Source organism: Nuphar pumila, chromosome 9 (genome assembly GCF_984573655.1).
Source record: "Nuphar pumila chromosome 9, dmNupPumi1.hap1.1, whole genome shotgun sequence".
In the NCBI taxonomy this organism is placed as follows: Eukaryota; Viridiplantae; Streptophyta; class Magnoliopsida; order Nymphaeales; family Nymphaeaceae; genus Nuphar; species Nuphar pumila.
The window spans coordinates 49,708,383-49,734,827 of record NC_143257.1 but is presented as its reverse complement, the minus strand read 5'-3'; the positions used below and the strand labels follow the sequence as shown (position 1 = coordinate 49,734,827).

At 38.6% G+C, this 26,445-nt stretch overlaps 1 non-coding gene across 1 annotated transcript; it reads left to right on the top strand.

The window, feature by feature from the left end:
- The first annotated feature begins 4,349 nt into the window (after window positions 1-4,349).
- LOC149828587 (small nucleolar RNA R71) lies at window positions 4,350-4,455 on the top strand. The gene has a single exon (XR_016434511.1). It is a non-coding gene; the product is annotated as a small nucleolar RNA R71 (small nucleolar RNA).
- Window positions 4,456-26,445: the final 21,990 nt, after the last annotated feature.

The window sequence follows — 26,445 nt, the reverse complement described above, 5'->3', positions numbered from 1 at the left end:
GAAACAATTTTTTTTTGTTTTTAATGTTTTAAAACTGATGTTTTATCAAGACTTCAGATCTAAGAAAACCGGAAAGGCTACAGAAGTTCTGAGTTCCATCGGCAATTTTTTTCTTTTTCTTTTTTTTTTATTTATTTATGCAGAACCGATTCATGTAACTACGAATTAAAAATTTTATGAAACAAAAACTGTAAATCAAAACATATTTCTTTTAATATGAGCTATGAATGCTTAACAGAAATCAAAATGAAAATTCATAAAGAAGAAGAAGAAGAAGAAGAAGAAGAAGAAGAAGAGGAAAAGAAGAAGAAGAAGAAAAAGAGAAGGATACACTTACAAACTTGGTTGGGAAGAGAGGTTGGAAACCTCTATCTTGCTTCAGCCATTGCCGGAATTCTCCACCGAAAAGAGGATGAGAAAAAGAGGGGAAAATAGGGAGAAGAAGAAGAATAGGTAAGAAGATGTGGAGAGGAAGGGGAAGAAGAGAGGGCTTGGGCAAAAGAGAGAAGACAAGCCTCTCTTCCCCCTACGTATCATATTTAAAGATTTGAACTTTTCTCCATAAGTCCCTCTTCTTTGTAAAATTGCATTTCAAAAACTTCTCTTCAAAAAGTTATTTACAAAACAACTCAAAATGACTATGTTTTAGAAAATACAAAACTAAGTCTATTTTAACACTAATTTTTTTTATGATTTTCAAAAAACTAAACTACTACAATTATGTCAAACACTAAAATAGGCATTAAAATGTAAAATAAAACTATTTTTTCATGCATTTTCTATTTTTAAATCATTTTAGCACATTTACTCAAAACTAACATAAATTGGGTTTTTAAATCATTTTCTCATGAAATCATGCATATTTTTATATGAAAAATCTCTAAAATATATGCATGATCAAATACCCCCATGCTTATGTTTTGCTAGTCCTCGAGCAAACTAGAAAAATGCAAGAAATCAAACTATCACCTAACTCACTTTCGTAGGAATCACGGTTGCATTTAGCTCATGCAACAAGCCCTTTCAACCCCTGGGTTACCCCAGTGGACGAGTAAGGTCTCGTGAGGGTTTGCAGTGATGCTACCCACAAACATCTCTGTCATGTATGCATAATATTACACATCCTCACAATCAGTAGGTAATCAAAGACTTTATTTTCACAAATATTTCCTGTTATCTCAAAATCAAAACATAATTAGAGTCTTTTATATACCACCACAGAAAAAGAATTTCTTTCACTTTTCTAAATATCACAATTATTTATGTTTTATTCTTAGAAAATCCAATAAAAAACATATTATTATTTACTTATCCTCATATGTTTTCTGCACAGGTTTTCTCAATCGTACTTCTAAGCACTGAACTTTTCTTTCTTTTTAAGCTCTTTTCTCTTTTTTTTTTTTCTTTTCATTTCACGCTTTTTCTTTTTGCGCACTTATTTCCCTCTTATAGCTTGCGTGTGGTCTGCTTTTATGCCTTGTGCAATGTCAATATCTTCTATACTTTTTTTCAATACATACAAAAAGATATCAACTAAGACATAAAAGTGACTTCCTTCATTCACCTTTATAACATGAGAGTCAAATATTTCAACTTGTATCTGTTCTCAATTACTTAGGATCACAAAGTTTTCCACTCTCCTTTTCGAAAATGGAATTAAAAGTTTCAACTTACATCTAAGTTTCATCTACTAAGGATTGTGGAATTATCCAAACAACCTAACGCATGCTTTTCTCACTTTTTGAGCTCATATATATATATTTTTTTTTACGCTTTTGTTCATTTGCTTAGTTTTTTAAAAATAAAACTGTGCATATTCATATTTATGATTCAAAATAAACTCTAACATGTATCTATCATCATTTCCTCGAAATCCGCATAAACAACCATAATTTTTAGATCTATGTCAGAAAATTTTTTTCGTGGGGCTTAAAAATCCTCTAAAAACATTAGATTTGAAATAACATTCATATAAGTTCAAACTCTTTCTTTAAAAATCTACTTTTTATGAGAAATGTGTAAACATGTGCAAGAACTTAAACAGAAATATCAAGGTGTGCACTCTACACCCTCCCCCATGCTTGAATGACACTGTCCCAGTGGCACTCCCCCATGCTTATATGAAACTAAGTGAATGCACATGAGAGAAATAAATGAGGGAAAAGAGTAAAATGACCTGACATGAATTAAAAATACACGTTCTATGAATGTAATAAATGCAATGTATACATGACAAAACACAAAACTCATGAATGAAACAAAAAGAACATGAAAAACTCATGAAAAAGTAAAAATAAAATCTATAAATTCTAAGCAAATCTAATACTATACAAGATATGGGTTGCCTCCCATAAAGCGCTAAGTTTCTCGTCCCCAGCCAGACGGATCCCTGGAAAAATCCTTCATCGTCCATGAGATCAATGGACATGAAGTCAGACTCAATCGGGCTCTCTATGAAAAATAGTGTCATCAGTGACACTACGCACTATGTTCCCGTCCTGTCTACCTCTAAATGGCTCAAAGTGCCCGATCCAACTCAACTCACCTATCTGATTTTCATGTAATTCTAGGTGATCTTCATCTAATGATTCCTTATCCTCCTTATTAGGTGAATTACTCAATAACCAAGCATATTCTGCTTCTACGAGGTCTTGAATGACATCAACCTCGAAAGAAGCCTCCTCAACAGCAGGCCCCATAGCAGCACGAAAAATGTTTAGCCGTATCTTCCTATTTCCGAATGACACATCCATTGCACCAGTGCGGCAATTGATGCACGCATTGGCGGTAGCTAGGAAGGGGCGACCGAGAATAATAGGAGTCTGCTGTGGACTATCAACTCCCTCCATATCTAATATCATGAAGTCGACAGGGAAATAACAATCCTCCACCTTGACTAAAACATCTTCAAGTATCCCTCGTGGGACCTTGATAGATCTATCTGCGAGCTGAAGAGTCATAGGTGTAGGTTTCATCTCTTTCAATCCAAATTGGTCATAAAAGAAACCCGGCAAGATGTTAACACTTGCCCCAAGGTCGAGCAACGCACGCCCAACAGTGATGTTTCCTATGACGCAAGAGATGATAGGAGTCCCTGGGTCCTTGAGCTTAGGTGGGGTTTGATGTTGCAATACTGCGCTCACCTGCCCGGTTAAATAAATCTTTTTCTGCACATGGGACATCGACTTCCTTTTCTGCGTACAAAGTTCTTTGAGGAACTTTGCATATGCAGGGACCTGTTAAATAGCATCTAGTAAGGGGAGGTTTATCTGAACGTGCTTGAATATCTCAAGCATCTCTTGCATGTTCACTCCGGACTTACCTAATGCTCTCGGCCTCTCTAACGCCTCAGGAAAGGGGGATTTGGGAATGTATGATGGTGAAGGCTCAGATGGAAGAACCTTCTCACTTTCCTGAGGTAAAATATTAGGGACAGACTGCTTTTCGCTTATGTTCTCTCTTTCTTCTGCAGTCTCCCTCGCTTGGTACTGCTTCCCACTCCTAAGGGTTACTGCTTGAGCTTGCTCTTTATGTGCATCAGTCATATGCAAGCTACGCATGGGTTCCTTTCCCTTAGGGTTGACAATAGGCTGGCTAGGTAATGTCCCCTCACTTCGCCTGCTAAGTGCTTCGGCAAGCTGCCCATTTGAGTCTCTAATTTTGCAATAGACTGGGTATGTGAGCTCAAAGCTTGCAAAATCTTATCCTCAAAAGATTGACTATGTAAAGGCTCATGAGACTGAGGTTGAGTATAAACAGGTTGGACTGGGGGATAACTGGATCTTTGACATCCAGGCGAATAACCGCCTTGACTTGGTTGACTCTGGGAAGGGTTGGGTGGGTGGATCTGTGAGTTGCGCCATGAGAAATTGGGATGATTTCGCCAGCCCGGGTTATAAGTGTTGGAAAATGGATTAGGTACGGGCCTAGCGAAGTTTTGAGCCATCTGAGCTTGCTCTTGGACAAACTCAGGATATTGTGGCGCAACTGGGCACTCGAAGACATGGTGTGCAGGACTCGCACACAACGCGCACACCTGCATGGCAGGGGAGGGACCCAACAAAAACTGATCTAATTTCTGGGACAGTTGGTCTGCCTTGTTGATCAACTCAAGGTTCATCCCTAACTCGAAAATACCTGCCTTCTTAATGTTATCTTGTGCAGGTGCAGCCCTATCAAACCGTGAGGCTGTCGCATGGTGCATCGAATTCTCACTTAATGTCTCAAAAAGTGACCATGCTTCATCCTCACTTTTGAGCATAAATGTGCCCCCACATGCGGCATCCACCATTTGACGGTTCTTTTCAGTAAGACCGTCATAGAAATATTACACCAGTTGCCAGCGAGGCACCTGGTGGTGGGGACACTTGCGGAGAAGATCTTTCAATCTCTCCCATGACTCATGAAACCGTTCTCCTTTAATTTGGGAAAAACTGGTTATCGCTTTACGAAACTGGTTCGTTTTACCAATTGGGAAATATTTCTTTAAAAATTCTCTTTGCATATGTTCCCAAGTGGTAATTCGAACAGTATCTAATGATTTTAACCAACTCTTCGCTTTGTCTTTCAGAGAGAAGGGGAACAGGGTCAACCTCATTGCGTCATCTCCAAAGTTGTTGATTCACACTGTCGAGCAAATCTCTAAAAATTCATCGAGATGACGATATGGGTCTTCATTGCTAAGGCCATAAAATGAGGGTAACATTTGGATCACACTGGCCTTTATCTCAAAATGGTTTGCTCCTACATCAGGTCTTGTAATGCAGGAGGCGAGAGTGTAAGTGTTGGGCATGAAATACTCCCTCAGAGGATGAGTAATCTGCTTATTCTCAGCCATGGTTGCAGATCTCTGGGCTCTCCTAATAAGGAACTCGGGGTCCTCAATCGGCTCTACCAGCTCAGGGTCAAGTGAGCGTCGCCCTTGCATACACCTCGTAGTAGACCGATGTAGCACACGTCCTAACTTTGGGTTTTCTACCTAACTAACGCACTAAGCGGCCAAACCACGCAAACCACAAAGCGAGTAAACTAAATACAACAAAAACTAAACAAACACCACGCAGTTACACATAACAGAGATTATGCAAAGAAATATAAAATCTATGTGTACGGTACCAATCGTACACAGTCACCTCTAAGGGGATCCTAATAGGTGGGCTGTGCAGAAAAGTAAGCTCGTCTCTAAGATATGCACATACGTGGTTCTAAACCTAAATGCAACACAAACACTAGGCAATAAAGTGAATACTAATATTTCGCCGTTCCCTGGCAACGGCGCCAAAAATTTGATGTCTTCTTTTAAATCGTTGTAATTTTGAAAAGATTTTTATATGAAAAACATGTGAAAACCAGACATCAATTAATAAAAACCGGTTCTCACTAGTGGATGAGACCGGGTCGAACTCAGGGAACGGGAATATGTTGTATTCAAACACACAATTCTAAACTATTCTTTATTGCCGAATTATTGAAATGTAAAGTGTTCAAGAAAAGTAAAACCAACTAACTATTACAACAAATGAATACCCTTCGCAGAGGGCGTAAAGTGCAATATTTACAAACCCAATTAAATTCCTAATTCTAAACTAAAAAGTAAAAAAAAAAAAACTTTATTCTTCGTACTTCGTGTCACGTAATCGCTTCCACTCCAGTCTGTGCTATCCTACACAATTCAAAAGAACACGAGATAAAAGTAAAAATTATACTAAACAAAGTACACTAAAAAATTCTAAAAGATATCATGAAAGGAAGCTAATGACAATTAACTAATTAATTCTAAGACTAAAAATAGTATAAAAAACTAACATCATATTTCTTTACTAAGTAAACTAATTACTAATTAGCTAAGTATTCTAATTACAAAGCAATTACCATTGCTAATTATTTCAAATCAACTAATTAAACCTAAATTCAAAACAACTAAGTAAATGTAGTTACTCATTAGTTAGTAACATATAATCAACAGTAATGGTCATGCAGCAAACAGATAGTAAGCTGGAAATCAGACTGAGATCGGCATTCAAATATTGCTCAGTAATCCGATGTTCAAACAATAATCCGAACAGTCATTCAGTCAAGAGATTAGTAGTTTAGAAATAGTTCAAAAATCAATGCTCAGAAAGAAAATTATTCATTTGATCAACTTTTCTTACAAAGAAACTAACAGCTTTAGAAATTAGGCCTTCAGAAATTAACTCTGATAGTTCAAAATTCTCAAACCTCCGATTGATATTCAGATTAGCTAATTCTCAGAACTCAATAGTTTGATCGATAACAAACATCCGATTGGTGACACAGATCAACCAATCAGCTGTCAAACAATTTTCACCAGAGATTAATGAAACCACACTTACCGGAGATCCATAAGCCGCCGATTCAAATTCAGATGCTCCGATCAAAACACATATATTCCGATCATTGGCTTTCAATCGACTGATATTCCACTGATCTTCAGTTAGATCATTGCTTCAACAACATTTTAACAACTGGAATTGATCTAATCGTTCAGTCGATCAACATCAGGCATTCGATCAATTAATCCATCGGATTCTCATATTCAGTCGTCGGAAAACAGCAAATAGTTGATAATCCTCGGCAACGGCTCATACAAACCACGCTTCAATCATCGAGAGTCAAATGACATTCGATCGGATGATCGATTAAGAATTAGCCGATTCAATTCAATTAAATCAAAACTCTACAGGATTTTGATCAATTAATCAATCGGATTCTTATATTCAGTCGCCGGAAAAATTGAGAATCGATCCAGATGATCGATCAAGCTTCTGTAGAAATATTGAATTCCGGCGGTAGATTTCAGGTCAGTTTTTGTAGAAATGTTGAAATCACCGATTGCTGAAACAATTTTTTTTTTGTTTTTAATGTTTTAAAACTGATGTTTTATCAAGACTTCAGATCTAAGAAAACCGGAAAGGCTACAGAAGTTCTGAGTTCCATCAGCAATTTTTTTCTTTTTCTTTTTTTTTATTTATTTATGCAGAACCGATTCATGTAACTACGAATTAAAAATTTTATGAAACAAAAACTGTAAATCAAAACATATTTCTTTTAATATGAGCTATGAATGCTTAACAGAAATCAAAATGAAAATTCATAAAGAAGAAGAAGAAGAAGAGGAAAAGAAGAAGAAGAAGAAGAAGAGAAGGATACACTTACAGACTTGGTTGGGAAGAGAGGTTGGAATCCTCTATCTTGCTTCAGCTATTGCCGGAATTCTCCACCGGAAAGAGGATGAGAAAAAGAGGGGAAAATAGGGAGAAGAAGAAGAATAGGTAAGAAGAGGTGGAGAGGAAGGGGAAGAAGAGAGGGCTTGGGCAAAAGAGAGAAGACAAGCCTCTCTTCCCCCTACGTATCATATTTAAAGATTTGAACTTTTCTCCATAAGTCCCTCTTCTTTGTAAAATTGCATTTCAAAAACTTCTCTTCAAAAAGTTATTTACAAAACAACTCAAAATGACTATGTTTTAGAAAATACAAAACTAAGTCTATTTTAACTCTAATTTTTTTTATGATTTTCAAAAAACTAAACTACTACAATTATGTCAAACACTAAAATAGGCATTAAAATGTAAAATAAAACTATTTTTCATGCATTTTCTTTTTTTAAATCATTTTAGCACATTTACTCGAAACTAACATAAAATTGGGTTTTTAAATCATTTTCTCATGAAATCATGCATATTTTTATATGAAAAATCTCTAAAATATATGCATGATCATGTAACATTTTGAATCCTTAGACGGATCCAAATTGCTCAACTAGGGGGTTTCATTAAAAGATTTGGGTCGCGGGTCTCGGTGGTGGCCAAACCGAAACCGTACCCAATTGAAGTGTAATATATATATATACACATAAGATAATAATAATAATACTAAGTATAAATAAAAATATATGGATCCGTAGTTGGATCCGTATGGGTCCAAATATTGGACCCAAACCATCGATGGGCCGCATATTCAAATCGGGGCAAGAACGCGGGTCATGGATTCGGTCGATCCGCGCCCCGCACCTTATCGTGCGTTAAGTAAGGGCCCCTACCCGATAAATCAAGTGTTAGGGTTCATTTTTGAACCCTAACTCGTCGTGAGGGGTGGCTAGGGAACATGGATGCGCAGCCGAGGGGAGTGAAGGAGGTAACCTCCTCCTTCCGTTTCGGGGGCCACCATCCTACAAAATCCCCCTCCTGAGTCTCTTCCTCCCATCTCCCTCTCATTTTTGCACGCGCCAGCAGTGGCAAGCCGACACCCTCTGCATCTCCCCCTGCGCTCTTCCCCTCCCATTTAGCCGAACCCTCTCTCTCAGTCTTCCTTCTCCTCCTGCACTCTCTACCTCCCTAATTTTTTTCTTTTCTCTCTATCTACCTGCGTGCAACAACCTCGACCATCGCCGATGCCGGTCAATGCTGCCGGCGACCTTGCACGATAGCCGAACCTATCTCTCCTCTCGTCTCCCTGTTCCTCTCGATTGTGCTCGGTAGTGGAGCTGTGAACGCCGGCGAAACCTCCCTCTCGCAGCATCAACCGCCATCACGCTGGAAAGAGGTAGGTTTTACTGTGATTACGTATATTTACTAAGTTTCAAGCATCCTTTGGATTTGCCGTAACTCCCAACTTGAAAAAAATTGGGGTTTTTGGGTTGCCGTGAAACCCTAATAAAAAAGGAAAGGGGATTCGGGGTTTAAGCTACCAAAAATCCATATAGGATTTTCTATTGTCCCAGTTTATCTGTGCCCACTCATACACGATTGTTGCATAAGATCATGTTTAACTATCAATCCAGGTTGGATTCATCTTAATATGTTCAAGTGACTAGGAAGGATTTGGGTTTTTGGGTTGCTCAATGAAGATTCAGGCCCATTTCTTTTATTCAACTATGTCATCTGTATAGGATGTTGTGTAATCAATGGGTAATACTTGTTGTAAAAGTCTAATTAGTGTTTCTTTTAATTCGATACAAGAGGCCTTTGTTCAATCAGTTATGTGAGTAATTTAATTCAAGTATATGCGTGTAAGAGTGTGGCTTCATAAAATGTTAATTTTCCAGTATTGCTAACTTCTGAAAGTATTAGTTTTAGCTACAGTGTTATGTGACCTTAATAGGTGGATTCTGTTTGATGACTTTCGTTTTTCCTTTTTAGGTTCTGAAAATCTTGCTTTATCAAGGGATATCAAACATTGAACTGTTACTAATTATTCCCTGCTAAAAGAAAAACATGATTGTATGTTTTTGAGAATATGTGTTGTGATTGGAAATAAAACAATGCTTGGTAAGTTCGTTAACTAATTTATAATCGATGATGTATGCACTTAATCAAAACTGTGGGGCTGAGACCGAAAGACAAAATTATTTCTGTTTCTTGCGAAACTGTCCAGTCAGTGTATAAGCATGTACAAGACATACATATACTAATTCCATGTTGAGAACTCTAATTGTTACTATACATACATAGTTGATTTATGAATAATTAGTGGCACAGGTTAGCATGCCTGTATGCTCTGCATTCTTTTTCAATAACTCGATATGCAATTGGTTCTGAAGACAGCCAATGAGCGGTTGAATCTCCTGTAGCTGACTTGATTTTATTTTTTTTAGTAACCACTCAACTAGTGACATATTTTACTGAACATGCCACTGCACTAAAGCCTACAGGTCCAGGTGTTTTGTATGTCCTGACTTTTCTCAGACACAGATAACTGCATATTCTAAAATTTTATGTCCAGATTACTGCGTGGTTTAGAATAGAAGCATGCACATACTGATTGATTGATAGATAATTCTTTTTAGCTTTGGTAGAACAATAACCTGTACACACCTGTCAACCTGTTAGGTTGTACAAGTATATGCCTATCCATATGAGGACAATATCTACATATATATCTGGGTAGTTATAATGGAGATTGCCCATTGCTATATAACCTGAACGGTATATGTGTTATAAGTGGTGAGTACATTGAGCCTTGGCTATAACTTTGTGTACACAACCAAATGGATATGCACTTCGCGTTTAAAGTTTATGCGCATTTTCACAGTACTCACACACTCATTACGCGACATCACTCTTACTGCACATATTGCGGCACGTACGCAGAAGTATATTGGTGTTATACATGAAAGAAGCCACATATTTTCTGAAACGTTGTCATATAGGGTCATTACTAAATCTCTGAAACTGCGTGTCTGATTTATGCAATGCATATTCCCTAAGTAAATCAACTACTATTACGTGCTAGTTACTTTGAAAAAAAAAAGAGGAGAACAAAGTGTGTTTTAATCTTTATTGCCATTAGGAACATGTATATGACATCCTGATTGTAGTGGGAAATATGTGATGCTACATATTTGTGAAACACTAGGTTTTTCGCTTTAGTGATAGAAGGAATTGTAACTTGATTTTGAAATGGGCGTATGTGCAATTTGTTTATATATGAAATTATGTCATGTAAGTTGTTGACATTCAAACCTGGAAATGTCTGAGTTTGACTGCTTTCTGTAGAAGAGCTATGAGACATATTAATGAAATGTCAATTATTGAAATTGTTTGCTGCATGCAGTCAAGTTATGTGAATTGCTTTCCCTTGTCCACTGAGAATTCAAAATGAATGATAGGGAGTTTGGGAATCTTGCCTAATTGGGCAATATGGATTGGGTACCTGATGCAGGTATTTTGGGTTAATGAGCGTGTACTCAATGTCAACAACATTGGTGAGAAAATTAAAGGTTAATTTCTGTGAGCCTGACTGGTTGAAAGATACCGGGGCATTTGTGTCCGATTGGTTTAAAAGTACCAAAGCATTTAGAATAATGATCACAATACTGATAAGATACTTAAATTTAATTCTTGTTGCCCGACTGGTTTAAAGGCACCGGGGCATTCGTGCTTGACTGGTTTAAAGGCACCGGAGCACTTTGAGTGGGTTTAAGCAATCAATATGGAAAAAAGGATTTGAATGGTTTATTCACCTTGGTAAAATGACTAAGGTTGGGATCTACTGCTAAGGTAGTAGAAGGAAGTTGGGGAAATGCCCTGTACTTCGGGAAAATAATTAAATGAAAAGATTAACCCACTCAAAATCGGGCTTACCTTGGAGAGAGTAGGTGGTACAAAACTCCGGGGACGTGTTTATTTGTTCGAGCGTATGCAGGGTGCTAAAGTGCTGCTGGGTGGTAGCAGGTTGTTCATTGATAGAGGTTCCAGCATAACCATGATGAAGGCAGGTGCCCCTAATTGAGCTTAATAAGCTTCTTCCATTGTTTCTAGGTGACTCAAAAGAATGTGCCCCTTAAGAAGGCATGACAGAGAAAATACACCTAAACAGGAGATGGATTTATAAAAAAAAATGTTTACAGGAGAGGGAAGCTTCACAAGATTAGACATTCTGGCCAGCTGTTCTTGCCATGTCTCCTTTTCCGAGCAACAAACACAGTTGCTCAAAAAAGTATGAATTTCAAACCTGATTCTTGCATGGAATTGTCAGTGTCTTTCAAAAAGAGCAACCAGATGGTTAAATGGCATATTATTACATGGAAAAGAAAAAAATAAGCGTCTCCTGGAGATTTCATGTTTCCAACAGCTTAAGACAACAAAGTCTATTATGCTAATATATACATCAGCTGGTAATGTGTGTACCGACTGCCTAGCATTTTCTATGCGAAATCAAATACTAATCTTCTATTTTGCCTACGTAATGCAGGTTATTCAGTCACAGTCATAGAATTCCCTTTCCAAACTCAAAAAGTAGTATGATAAAAGTCTATGTATAAAACTTAAAAGAAAAGGGGATACCCAAACATCAATGCATAGGTACCATACCTGGGAATTTCACTGCAGAGTCCAGATGTAGCTACTGTCTGTGGCAGCTGCTGATGATGGCCACGTACGCCCCTATCAGAGAAAATCAATTTGTTAGACCCGTTTCTTGAAGATAATAGCCATCGATCAGATCGCAGAACCATTGTTGAACCCCTGTAAGTGGAGTGTTTCTGTTCCTGCTTCAAAGCTGGGACGTGGTTCCATATTGGAATTCTCAGAGTGTTGCCAGATCTTCATTTATCGACCCATGTGGCTAATCTTAAAATCGATAACATTCAATAATCGCTGGAGCATTGTAGCAATATCCAATAATTCCTTACAATAATGAGTCAAAATGACGTTAAACACTCTGCTTATTCAATTATTGAAACTATTGAACACACAGAAAAGGAAAATCTGAAGATATACCAACATTATAGGGTGTTACAGTAGGTATGATAAAACATGTAGCAATGGAAATATGAAGGTGAGCATGGTGTGCTTATAGTGGAAGGCTGGATGCAGGTATCTGATGAGAAAAACATTGATAAGGTAGATAGAACACTAAATATTAACGAATGGACTGAGAGACTGTGTTGTTGTAGCCATGTACAAGAGATTGATTTACAAAAAAAAAAAAAAAACTGAAAAGATACTTAAGTTTGTACAAGATATCACTAATCACCATGACTTTAAGTTCAGTGCCACCATACCCAGGACAATTATACCAATGTAATGGTATACAGACTCGGATGTACATGCGGTAATGTGGTTACTACCATCAAGATCTATTTCCTCATAATATCAATGAGACAAATAAAGTATGAGTAGCACTGCATTCCTTACTACCTGATGCAAATGTCCCGTTCAGTACTAAAGGCATGAGTAATCCTTGACGTTGCATTGTAAATTGAACACTCTAAAGATTGAGAAAACTTCATTGATGCCTTTGTTTCATGCACAGGTGAAAAAAAAAGAAAAAAAAATTGTTGGAAAACATGACACAGACCCAAAATTCTAGAATGAATGCAATATAAATGGAATGAGATGCTACTACAGGAGGGAATGCTGATGATTGCTGACAGGATACGAAGGCTAAGGCAAACTAACGCAGGTATTGCATCAGAATTTTTTTTTACCAGATCAATGATCGGCATTGGTGAAATCCACCGATATATTTCAAATACGCCCATGTTATTTGATGAAATGCGAGGATGGATGGACGATCTGATGTAAACAGATGAGATGTTGATGATGCAGATCGCACAGCAGGGTGACCCGAATCAGATTGATACTGGAAGGATCCATGGATGCCATAACCAACAAAACATACCATTAAAATAATCAAGGAACAAGCAAAAAGCATTTGGAATGTTATTGAATATGGTCGAAACAAGACGGGAGGTCCATTACGACAGAGAAACCACCTAATAGACACAGGGCCATACCAAACAACGAGGGCTTGAACTGATAAAAGGAAAAAAAAAAAAACGAAAACAGAAATCCAAAAGCGGAAATAGAACAAAGATCCTAAGGAAATATCACCATGAAAAAAACGCAGATAAAATAAAACTGGAAACAGGGACTGAAATCCAAGATGAGCAAAGATTCAAATACTGGAATCAAAGCAAAATAAAAGATGACGATGTAAACGGGACATTAAGATGTTTAAACATGGCGGTTCTGCTATTTTTACACAAAGGGTAGCTTGATTTGCTCTGGCAGATCAGTGCTCCCACGGTGCTTCACTAGGGCGATACGCAGAAGAGGAAAGAAAAGGAAAAGGAGAAAAGAAAAAAAAAGAAAGAAGAAGGAAAAAAATAAATAAATATGTTGGAGCATGATTGCTTCGTTGCTATCGCACAAGTGAGGGACTGGTATTGCTATAAGCAATCCAATCTCTCGAGGGTGCATTAATGGATGCCGAAAACAAGAAATCAACAGGAAATCTCAGATAAAACTAAGAGAGAGGAGAGGTTTTTACCTGGCTTTTGCAGAGAATCTGAAAGAGGGAGTCGTTCTTCCGGGTGGAAATTGATAATACTGGATGCTGATCGATGCCCCTGGTTTTCGCAGTGGATTTTGCTCCTCTTTAGACAGCGAAGTTCTGCAAGGGTTTTGTGAGAAGAGGATTCCTTCTTTCGATTTATCGTGAAATTCCTCTCGTTTGCAGAGGGATTCTGATTTCCTTCAGGAGGAGGCGCCAAGGAAAAGTGACTGGAGAAGACTAGGGGTTAGGGAAAGAGAAAGAGCAGATGTAGTGAGGCCAAAGGGGAATGGGTTCCTTTTGATGATTGTGATCGATTTATAGTAATGATGGGTACCGATGGATCGGAGGAGGGCGATGGAGATGGTCACCAAAAATCCCCGTGTCCTCCCCTTGAGGGAATGAGGGTTTGTTAAATAAGAGGGGAAGGAAAGGTCGAGAGGCAGGCGGTTTGGGATCAAAGGCTGGGATGGCGGAGCCATTGATCGGAGGGCGATGGAGCCTGATGTCGAACATGGGGTTGGCGGGGAGAGGAAGAAGGCCTGCGAGGTCGTTGAAGATGAATGGAGGAGGCCAATGGCCATGGCGATCGAAGGTGGCTGAAGAGGAGGGTTTTGGTGAAAGAGGGAGAAGCCACGGATGGGGGGGGGGCTGTTCTCCCATTTCCTTCCTTACGAAGGGTCTTCAGCGAGAAACCCTAAAAAACCTATTTGCAAAGGGCCCCTTATATTTTCAAGATTTTACAAAGAGGGGGTTTCCTTACAAGGTTTTCTAAAAAAAAGTGATTCTAAAAAAAATGATTTTCAAAAAGGGGTTTTTAGCAAAAGGAGGTTTTCAAAAAGGACGCTTTTGAAACTATATATATATATATATATATTATTATTATTTTTTGTTCTTTTCTTCATTTTCTGATTTTTTTGTTATTTTTTACGATAAGACTCTAAAACCTAAGCAGTATGAGAGATGAAACTAATTTTTTTTTGCATTTTTTTGATAAAAATTTATGAAAAGAGAAGTTTTTGAAAGTTTGGGTTTGATTTCTTCAGAAAATGGGTTTGGATCCAAGTTTTTTTTTGAGAAAATATTCGAGTTTTAAACCTCGAATTGAGGAATATGACACGATGGATCCAAACGGATACCGGACAAAGTGTCTGAGCTTTTCAAAAAGTTATTTTGGAAATTTTGAGAATCTGATTTTTTTTTAAAATTGGATAATGAAGCTCAAATTTGGATTTTGATCTAGATTCGAATCCGAAATTGAGTCAGATATGTAAAATGAATTTAATTTCAACAAAATTTGAGAAACAGAATGGAATTTAGATTTAAAACTGACTCAATTACCCAGAAAATGGAGGCAAAAGGCAAAACGGGGATATTTACAACATTTTGAAAAATTTGGGGTGTTCACAGATGCCCCTCTTTGCTACTAAGCCGGTTGAAAGCCGAGCTTGGTGGCAAAGATAACACTCCAAATTTTGAAAATGCCCCAGTTAGTAGATCTGAACTGGGTGTGAAGAATTTATTTTGAAAACCTGGCTTTTTAGGCTTAAAACCTTATCCTGAATGGTTTTGAGGGGATGAAATCCTCGAAAATGATATGATTGAGTAGAGAATGAGGAAATCGTGATGGGACTTTTGGGTGAAGGTCCCGAAAATGGTGAAGAATTTTGATCAAGTCACATGAGTGAGGCGAGATTAATCTTTTGGAATGAGTCATGTTTTAGCCCTTAGCCTGGATGGGACGAAGATATATCAAGATAATTTGGAAGGGGAAAGAAACATAAGCAGACCTCGATGGGACATTTTGAGAAAAATGCCTCGTGAGATGAAATTTCAAGCATGATCCTTTCCTGGATGGATATACAGAGCATGGATTCCTTTGTGGGAAAAACCATGATGGGACTGGAGGGATTACCTCGTCAAAACGAGGTTTTAGGTTTTAACCCAAACCGAAAAGGAAAATACCTCGAGGCATGAGGTTCAGGTTTTAACCCTTATCCTGAAAGGGACGACCATACAGAATCCTCGGACGAGGGAGCCGCGATGGGACAACAAAATGTATCGCAAAAGCGAGATTCAGGTTTAACCCATGACTTGAGTGGGGGGAATCACACGAAGTTCTCAAATGAAGAAACCGTGGAAGGACTAGAAAGGATATCTAGTCGAAAAATGAGATTCAGGTTTAACCTTAACCTGAACGGAAAGATACCTCGTGGAACAAGGCTCAGGCTTAACCCTTAACCTGAAAGGGACGACCATACGGAATCCTTGGATGAAGAAACCATGATGGGACCTTCGGAATTTGGACGAACAAATCCAGAAGGGGTTTGCGAGAAGAGAAAAAAAACAAGGGATTCCCTAAAGCTTGGAAATGGGATGATCTGGGGTGTCTCATTGTTGAGACCAAATCAGCTTTCTAAAAACAGATGACCTCTCGCAGAAGGTTCGGGTGATACCTCGGGGAGCGAGATAACATGTTTAATCCTTAGCCTGAATGGATACAGCATCCTCGAGGAGCGAGAAAAACTGTGATGGGCCTCTAGACTTTGCACAACAAGTCCAAGAGGGGTTTTTGCAAAAGGAAAAAAAATGGGGGTCCCTAAAGCTTGAAAAAAGGGGTTGTTCTTGGGCGCCTCATTGCTGAGACTGAAAATAGCTTTTGACAATAGCAGACCTTTTGCAAAAAAAGTTCAGGTTTAACCCTTATTTTGAGCGGAAACTGTCTATGGCGGGACAGTGGGGAACACAGGAAAGCGTGCAAATCTGAGAGCGCTCAGATCAGACGAAAGGAAGGGACTTTTCAGTCCTTAGGAGGGATGACGTCAGGATGCGTCAAAACGAATATCAAGTTCTCACTTCATTTTGGGATAATGAGAAAATATTGCCAATAAGATACCAAAAATTGTAGTTGATCTAAAAATGAATTGTGCATGAAAGTATCATATCTTTCTACCTAGAGTATTAGCTCCAAAAAGGGCTAACTCTGTAGAATCAAGAATCAAACTCAATTTTGTTACTGTTGAGCTTCTTTAAGGAAGACATTAATTTCCTTGATATGAAAAGGGAGGAAATATTCTTAGCTTCATAAAAGCATCTGAATGAGAAGATATTGATAAAAGAATTTCACATAGATAAAGATGGTTCCTAGCAGTTTCGGGCAGTTTGATATCCTGGGCATTTCAAATGATGATCTTTTTGCACTCTTTTGAACCATGGAGCTTTCTTGGGTTCTTTTACATCATCCTTTATTTTGGAGATGTCCTGACTTTTCTCTCTTTTTCGGGGAAGGGTACGCCACAAACTCCTTCATCTTGAAGATGATCCGATCCTTCTTTTTCTTTCTTTCTCAGGAATTATGACATTGGTTCTTGGGTTGAAATCTCTGGATGATAGCAAAAATCAAATATATTTTAGGGTTTGTCGGGAGGTTAATCGCATCCGCCTTCATCTTGACGGTGATCCGAACTTTCCCTGGAAGGATCCGTCACAAACTCCGTCATCTTGGAGATGTTTCAGATCTTCTTTGGCCCCGGGGATCTACTCGCTTAATTCGCCTTCATCTTGACGACAATTGAGAGATCCCTTTTGCGGATATTTGATTTACAGCTCAAACGACTGGGGAGATATGGATTGGATAGGTTCTTTTTTACTGCCCAGGATATTTCCACTGTCTTACTGCCAAAGAATGGTCTTTAAAAATGTGCCATAGCTATGATCAATATCTATTCGCTCATGGCTTTTCAACATCATCGAATTTTCCTTTGCTGGTCATATCGAAGATTTTTCTTCATCCTCTTGGTTGACCAACAGAAAAAGCTTGAGTTTTGTTCTCATTTCGCCAAAGTCTTGCTCTTTTGAAGATGATATTAAAGGTAGTTTGAGATAATTCTTTGTGCGATGAAAGATTTGAGACCAACAAATAACTTTTGATAGCAAATTGACAATGTATTCTAGAAATCCTTGATGAAAGAGATTGATCGATATCGAATCGACACGCCTGTGACAAAATTCTCCTCTCTTTTTCCCCAAAAAAAGAGACTCAGGCTTAGCCCTTACCTGAATGAGAAGTTGGAAATACTCCTCTCTTCCCTGAAAGAGGAGGTGTTTGCAAAACAGAACTTTCGAAGAGAAATTAAGTTTTCGTCAAAACTCCCTATCTCTAGGCGACCAAAAAACAAAGTTGAGAAAATATCACAGAGGGATCGAGTCCATCACACTCTCCCTAGAAGAGGGTCCTCGGTGAAGGGGTTGGCCAAAGATGAAAAAAAAATAGGGGCCACAAAAAGAAACGAGTCTTCCGTCGAAGCTCTCTCTGGAAAAAGGGTTCTCTTGTGTAAAGTTGGTTGTTTATTTTGCAAACTGTTCGCGAAGAAAACGAGTCCCTTCAAACTCTTCCTAGAAGAGGGTTCTTGCGAACGAAAGATGGTTGCATGCGAAAGGAACGAGCTCCCTCGAACTCTCCCTAAAGAGGGTCCTTCGTAAGAAAAGATTTGAATTCTCGACAAAATGATAACCCGAAGGTTGAAATTTGAGAATTTAGAACTTGAATGATGATGTTTGGTTAGTACAAAGACTGAACCTGGAGGGCTAACTGATTAGTCAGCCAAACACTAGCACGAGCGCTAGATGTACCAGCACGAGCACTGGATTTTGAAAAAATGCCCCAGTACGAGCACTAGGTTTTGAAAAATGCACACCAGTACGAGCACTGGATTTTTGAAATGCACACCAGTACGAGCACTGGGTTTTCGAAATGCACACCAGTACGAGCACTGGGTTTTCGAAATGCACACCAATACGAGCACTGGGTTTTCGAAATGCACACCAGTACGAGCACTGGGTTTTCGAAATGCACACTAGCACGAGCACTGGATGTTTCAATAGGAGAATTTGGAAAATAAGACCGACATTCGAAGATACTTGAGAATTAAGCGAGAAGTGATTGCCGATATTTCAGGATTATCCCTTATCCTGAAGGGGAAGTTCAAGGAGAACTCCGCTCCACGAGTGAGCATTAAATTGCCAAGGAGATTCAAGTCAGAATTCTCAGAAAATGAGGATGTACAAAAGCGAAAATCTAAGTCGGGACTCAGTTTTTCAAATATAAGAAATGGGTGAGAATTGAGCTTGAAAAACTCAAATTCTCAACACAACAATTTATCTAATACGAGCATTGGATTCAGAAGGAAGTTCAAATCGGAACTTGAGACTTCAAAAAAAAAAAATAAGAATATACAAAAAAGGGGAAATCCGAGTCGGAACCCGGTTTTCAAATATAAGAAATGAGTGAGAATTGAGTTTAAAAACTCGAATTCTCAATACAAAAATTTGTCTAACACGAGCATTGGATTCAAAAGGAAGTTCAAGTCGGAACTTGAGACTTCAAAAATAAGAATATACAAAAAAGGAAAATCCGAGTCGGAACCCGGTTTTTAAATGAGTGAGAATTGAGTTTGGAAAAACTCGAACTCTCAAAACAATGATTTATCCAACACGAGCATTGGATTCAAAAGGAAGTTCAAGTCAGAACTTGAGCCTTCAAAAATAAGAATATACAAAAGGAAAATCCGAGTCAGAACCCGGTTTTTTAAATATAAGGAAATGAAATGAGAATTGAGTTTGAAAACTCGAATTCTTAAAACAACGATTTGTCCAACACGAGCATTGGATTCAAAAGGAAGTTCAAGTCGGAACTTGAGCCTTCAAAAATAAGAATATACAAAAAAGGAAAATCTGAGTCGGAACCCGGTTTTTAAATGAGTGAGAATTGAGTTTGGAAAAACTCGAACTCTCAAAACAATGATTTGTCCAACACGAGCATTGGATTCAAAAGGAAGTTCAAGTCGGAACTTGAGCCTTCAAAAATAAGAATATACAAAAGGAAAATTTGAGTCGGAACCCGATTTTTAAATGAGTGAGAATTGAGTTTGGAAAAACTCGAACTCTCAAAATAATGATTTGTCCAACACGAGCATTGGATTCAAAAGGAAGTTCAAGTCGGAACTTGAGCCTTCAAAAATAAGAATATACAAAAGGAAATCCGAGTTGGAACCCGGTTTTTAAGAAAAATAATGATAAAAAATGGAAAAACGAAATCCTGAGTCGGAACTCAGATGGGAAGGAAATGATTCTAACCCGGGAGTCGGAACTTGAAGGATTGACAAAAGCATGAATAGATTCCGACAATGAAGAGGATGGGAAATTTATTCGAGACTCTTGACCCAAGATGGCCTAAGATCCGAATCTATTTATGACATCTTCAGGATTTTCCCCTTATCCTGGAGGAGTATAGAATAAAATTTGATGTGAATTGAGGGTTTTTACGAAGAATAATTCAGGTTTATCCCTTAACCTGAGAGGGAAAGACAAAAGAATACCTCATGGAAAAGAGGCATCAGGTTTATCTCTTAACCTGAAGGGGCATTTTTAAAGATAAAGGAATAAAACTTAATGAGATTCGACAAATTGATAAAATTGACAATAAATTGATAAAATTTGATTAGATAAAAATAAAAACTGAAATGAACGCAATTTAATAACGAAAACCAAGTTATCAAAGAGTTGGTAAGATTTTTAGAAAAGGATTCGTCTGATCCTTCCTGCATCATGATGAAGGAAGATAAGTATAGATCAAAATAAAATGCCCCAGTATCAGGGGGAAGAATGTGAGAATTTAACAGAAGAATATTGCTTTATTTGAAAAGACTTTTGAGGAGTACAAAAGGCTATGATGAACAACTCAAGTGTAAAATCTTTTCAAATGTAAGGCATTAATAGGATCGGGCAGTTCCACTCCATCCGTATTAATCAGACGATAGGAATTGCGAGGCAGCGCTTCCTTAACTACATAAGGGCCTTCCCAATTGGGTGACCACTTGCCCTTTGGTCGATGCTTGAGATGAGCTGTCGATCTGAGCACAAGATCATTGACTCAAAATCTTCTCTCAATGATTGATTTGGCGTAGTGCCGAGCTATCCTCTGACGATAGGCCTGAGCGTGTTCCGTTGTCTTGAGCCTTTTCTCATCTAATAGATCAAGCTGTACCAACTTCTGCTGCTGATATTGATCAAGCGGAAGCTCGATGAGCGATGCAAACTTGAGTGCAGGCTTCTGAACGTGGAGAGGTAACACTACCTCAGTCCCATAAACGAGTTCTGAAGGAGTAGCATTGGTTGGAGTCCGAATGGTGGTTCGGTACGCCCACAGTGCATCGTGCATCTTCTCGTGCCAATCGCGGCCTGTCTCCACTGTTCTTTCCAGAATGCAGATCAAAATCTTGTTGGTGGCCTCAACCTGTCCATTCCCTTGAGGATAGTAGGGGGCTGAGAAATGGTTATGAATCCTGAACTTCGAGCAGAAAGTCTTCATCTTCTCATTTTTGAAATGGATGCCATTATCTGACACAATGTCATGCGGGACGTCGAAGCGGCAAAGAAGATTTTTATGGATAAACGAAACCATGTGTCGGCCTTCTACTGTTCGCAGAGTGACAACTTCGACCCATTTGGTGAAGTATTCTGTAGCCGCGAGGAAGTATCGGTGGCCATTAGAAGCCGAAGGAGTGATCGGACCAACTACGTCGAAGGCCCACATCGAAAAGGGCCAAGGAGAGACTACGGATTGCAAGTATGCTGTTGGCGCATGAATGGAAGGTGTGTGCATTTGACACTTGACGCACTTCCTTACAAATTGATGGCAATCCTGCTGCATGGTTTTCCAATAATACCCTGCCCGGATGATTTGCTTGACGAGTGTTTGGTAGCCGACGTGACTGCCACAAATTCCTTCGTGGGCTTCTCGGACAATTTCCATGGCTTCATCTTTATCTAAGCATCTAGTATACTCAGAACTGAATCCACGGCGATAAAGAGTATGCGCCAGGAGGAAATAACGGGTTGACATGCGTTGAACCGCGTGTTGCTCTTTTCTTGGCATTTCCGCTGGGAATTTACCAGTTTCGATGAAGTTTTTGATGTCTTGGTACCAAGGCTTCTCTTTCTGAGTGGCTTGGTTCACTTGTTCAGTTGAAATGTATGCAGGTTGATCAAGTCTGCCGATCTCGAAGGAACGACAGGATTCACTGTCTTTAAAAGACAAAATAGAGCCTAAGCAGGCTAGGCCATCGGCTATGTGATTGAATTCTCTTTTGACATGGTTGAGCTGAATTTCTTCAAAATTGCCTATGAGGGCTAAGGCAATCTTTTGATAAAGGATTAACTTTGAATCCTTGACTTGCCATTCAGCATTAACTTGACTGACAACAAATAATGAGTCGCCGAAGGCGTGTACTCTCTTGACACCAAAGTCTTGCAAGATCTTGAGGCCTTGTATTAGAGCTTCATACTCGGCCATGTTATGAGTACATTGGAAGTCGAGTTTGAGGGAATAAGGAAGCATCTCCTTTTCAGGAGTGATTAGCAAAATCCCAATCCCTATACCGGATATGTTCCTAGCTCCATCAAAGAATAGAGTCCAAACTGGGGATTCCTGAACACTGCAGATGCGGTCATCAGGAAAATCATCTTCGGTTTTGATCTCTTCTGTCAACGGGAAATCTGCCAACTGATCTGCGATGGATTGACCTTTGACTGACTTCTGAGAAACATATTCCAAATCGTACTGCATCAGGAGGACTTGCCATTTTGCAATCCATCCTATAAGGAAAGGCTGCTCAAGGATATACTTGAGAGGGTTAAGTCTCGATAGAATTTTGATCTCTGAGGCCATCAGATAATGTCTCAACTTCTGGCACATCCACACTAAGGCTAGACATGTCTTCTCCATCTGAGAGTATCTCTTCTCATAATCGATGAAAGTCTTACTGATGTAGTAGATGGCATGCTCTATTCGACTGTCTTCCTCGTACTGTGCAAGAAATCCGCCACAACCATTATAGTTGACGGAGATATACAAGAGCAGCGGCTTTCCAAGTTCTGGTGGCTTCAGAACTGGTGTATTGAGAAGATACAGCTTGATGCGCTCAAACGAGAGCTGACATTCTAGTCCCCACTCAAACTTCACTTCTTTTCTCAGCAAGTGATTGAAGGGCTCGCATCTCATGGCTAAATTGGAGATAAAGCGACGGATAGACTGAATGCGACCCTGAAGGCTTCGCAGCTCTTTAAGATTAGTGGGAGGCGGCATATCAATGATCGCCTTTGCCTTGGCGGGATCTACTTGTATGCCTTTCTTGCTGATCATGTAGCCAAGCAACTTGCCTGACTCTACTCCGAAGACGCATTTCTGTGGATTGAGTCTCAGCTTGTAGAGAATAAGTCTTTCAAAGACTTGGCCGAGGGCATCAAGATGATCCTCTCCTTCTTTGGACTTGACCAGGATGTCATCCACATAGGCATCCATGTTCTTGTGCATCTGGTCATGAAAGATAATTGTCATTGCTCTCTGATAGGTTGCCCCGGCATTCTTGAGTCCAAACGACATGACTGTATAGCAAAAGGTACCCCAAGGCGTGGTAAAGAAAGTTTTGGATTGGTCACGAGCGGCCAATTTGATCTAATTATAGCTGAATATCCATCCATAAAGGAGAACATGGAATTGCCTGTCGTGCTATCGATCAGAAGATCGATGTTGGGGAGTGGATAATCATCTTTCAAGGTTGCTTTGTTCAGATCTCTGAAGTCAATACAAATCCGAACTTTGCCATTCTTTTTGGGAACTGCCACAATGTTTGCCAACCAGTCTGGATATTCAATGGTCCGGATGAATCCTGCTTTTAACAATTCTTCAAGCCCTTCTTTAACTTGCGATTCCACTCGAGGATCCATTTTTCTGAGTTTCTGCTTGATTGGTTTGCAATCTGGCTTCAATACAAGGCGATGCTCGACCAACTTGGAGTCTAAACCTGGCATATCCTCATAAGTCCAAGCAAAGACTTCCTGATGCTGTTTAAGGAAGTAGATGAGCCTTTACTTCTCATCTGAACTTAAACTCGAACCAATTTTCAGGATCTTCGGATCGTCTTCCGAACCGATGTTGACGTCCTCTGTCGGGTCTTGAACCAATGATGATGGTTCATCCTATTTCTGAATACTGGCAAATCTTGAATTGTCGAGTCGAATTCTGCCAATTCTTCAATCTGCTCTGTCGCTTTGCTGACTTCTGCCCCTGCCTTTGCCTTGCAGATTCTGACTGGTTTATTTTGAAAAAAGTTGGTATTGATAACGAGCTTTTTGAACGATTTAGGAGCCATGATTCCGGCAATCTTGAAAGCGAAAAGAAGGCCTTTGAGAAAAAGAGGTAAGATATTTTAAAAAACAGCCTTTTGTACAGAAACAGAGTGACAAAATAGACGAGGACATAAGCAAAGAATTTGTGTACACCAAGATGAATAGAGAAAACAAACTTTTTATTGATTAAGTAAACTTTGATATTTACAAGTGATTGTTTGAAGGAAAGAAAGAAAACGGGGCGGGTCTTGCCCTTACAAGATGATAGAAAGAAAGGAAAAAAAAAAGTAAAAAACACTGGCATTGTCTTCTTTACTGGGCTCCCTTGACGAAGGTGGTCTTTATGCCGGATGACTGACCTGTGAAACCCAAGCCTGTACCGGTGACATGCTGAGCGGGGACGATTGGCTCCAGAATGTCGTCTTCATCTTTGCCCAGGCCCCTGAAGGGCTGATAACCATGCTTCATCAGAAGATCAAACCCTTTCTTAGCTTTTGAGAATTGAGGAAACAGAGGGTGATCTTTGAATGAAGTGCAATCAAGGCATCCTCCTAGCTTGAAGAAGCGTTGTAGCTCTCTCCTGGTACCTACAGTAGGTGCCGATATCGTGGTAGTTGGTTCCACCTCCTCTGTATATTACCATTGCACTTTTCCTTTTCACAAGTCAAAATTATATTTGTATACATCACAGTTTATACCTCACAACTGCAACAGTTAAGTGCATTACACACAACAGTACTTGCATACTGTCATTGTTAAGTGCTGCCTACGTGTTATACTGCTAGAAAATCCTCCACTCAGTATCAGCACCACCATTTTTTTTCCACCCCTAGGCATTTCAATATTTTTTTACTATCATATTGTCGAATTCTTCTCTTAGGAAACACTCTAGTACAGCACATCTTCATTCCTTCTCAGCAAAATCACCTACATAGATGTCTTTACATTTTCATGTTGTGTATAAGAAATATATCCAAATTGTCATATTTTTGCTCATTTAGCAAGAGCGCCATATCTAGATATATATATGCATGTCTTCTCGATAAAGGCAAACACGAGCCTTTCTTTGGTAGAATCTTTGATTCAAAATGATGTTATTGCTTCCTACATACATCTAGTACTAACTCTGTTTTGCAGGAAATACATGAAAATATCTATCTTCTTGGAGATTCTTTCAATTTTTAATCAGATTCAAGTTGTAATAGCTAGATTTGAATAAGAATTTACATTTCCTGTCTTAGGTAGAATGAATGAGCATTGTAAATATCATGAATTACTTGTTTTCATGCATTTTGCCTTTATTTCTCAAATTCTCACAAATGGTAAAACACGAATGGCGCGTGCACCATTTCGTAAGAGGTAATTGATCCTAAGTCAATGATCTACATCAATGGCCATAGTCAGGGTGTGGACAAAACTTAGGATTTTTATCTTTTACGAAATAACATTAGATCCACACTGGATCCGTTTTCAAAATTCATCATATTTTCCTTAAATATTTTCTTCTTTTATCATAATTTAACTTAAAATTAATTCAAAATATATACCAATGGCCATAGTCAGGGTATATTGAGAGTTAATTTCATTTTAAATTCTATAAAAGCACCAAATGTGTTTCATTCTTCACCTGAATTTAAACATAGATTATTATATAATACATCCAATGACCATAGTCAAGGATGTATTATATCTTCAATCTTATTTTAATTCATCCAAGGAATGAAATAGCTTTTCAAAATCCAATTTCAAATTATTTAAATTCATTCATCATTTAGGATAGAACTGCATCATATTTTCAAAACTCCTTTTTCAAAAACTCCAAGTGATGTAAATATCTTCTTCAATCTATTCTTATATAATCCAATTCATCCTTTCATTTTCAAATTCAATTTCATTTTCAATCTCAATGTTCAATTTAACTTTGAGATTTCAAAGTCATTTTTGTATTCAAATTCAAAACAGATTTCAAAGTTCAATTTGACTTTGAAATTCCAAATTCACTTTATATTCAAAACTCTAATCAAACTCAAAGTTCAATTTTAGCTTTGAGACTCTTGATTCATCTTGTAAATTCCAAATTCAAAAAATCAAGGTCTAATTTGACTTTGAAATTCGTTTGTATATTCAAATTCTAAAGTTCAATTTAAACTTGGAAGTTCTTGATTCATCTTCTGAATGTAACTCCAAATCCATTTTAGGATCTAGGATCCAACACTCATATTGGATCTCAGACTTCAGATCCAATTCCTCTTTAGGATCCAGACTCCAATTTCACTCTGGATCTTAGACTTCAGATCCAATTTCCTTATAGGATCCAGAAACCAATTTCACCTTGGATCTCAGACTTCAGATCCAAAATCTATTTTAGGATCCAGAATCCAGTTCCACTTTTTGATCTCAGACTTCAGATCCAAAATCCATCTTAGGATCCAGAATCCAGTTCCACTTTTGGATCTCAGA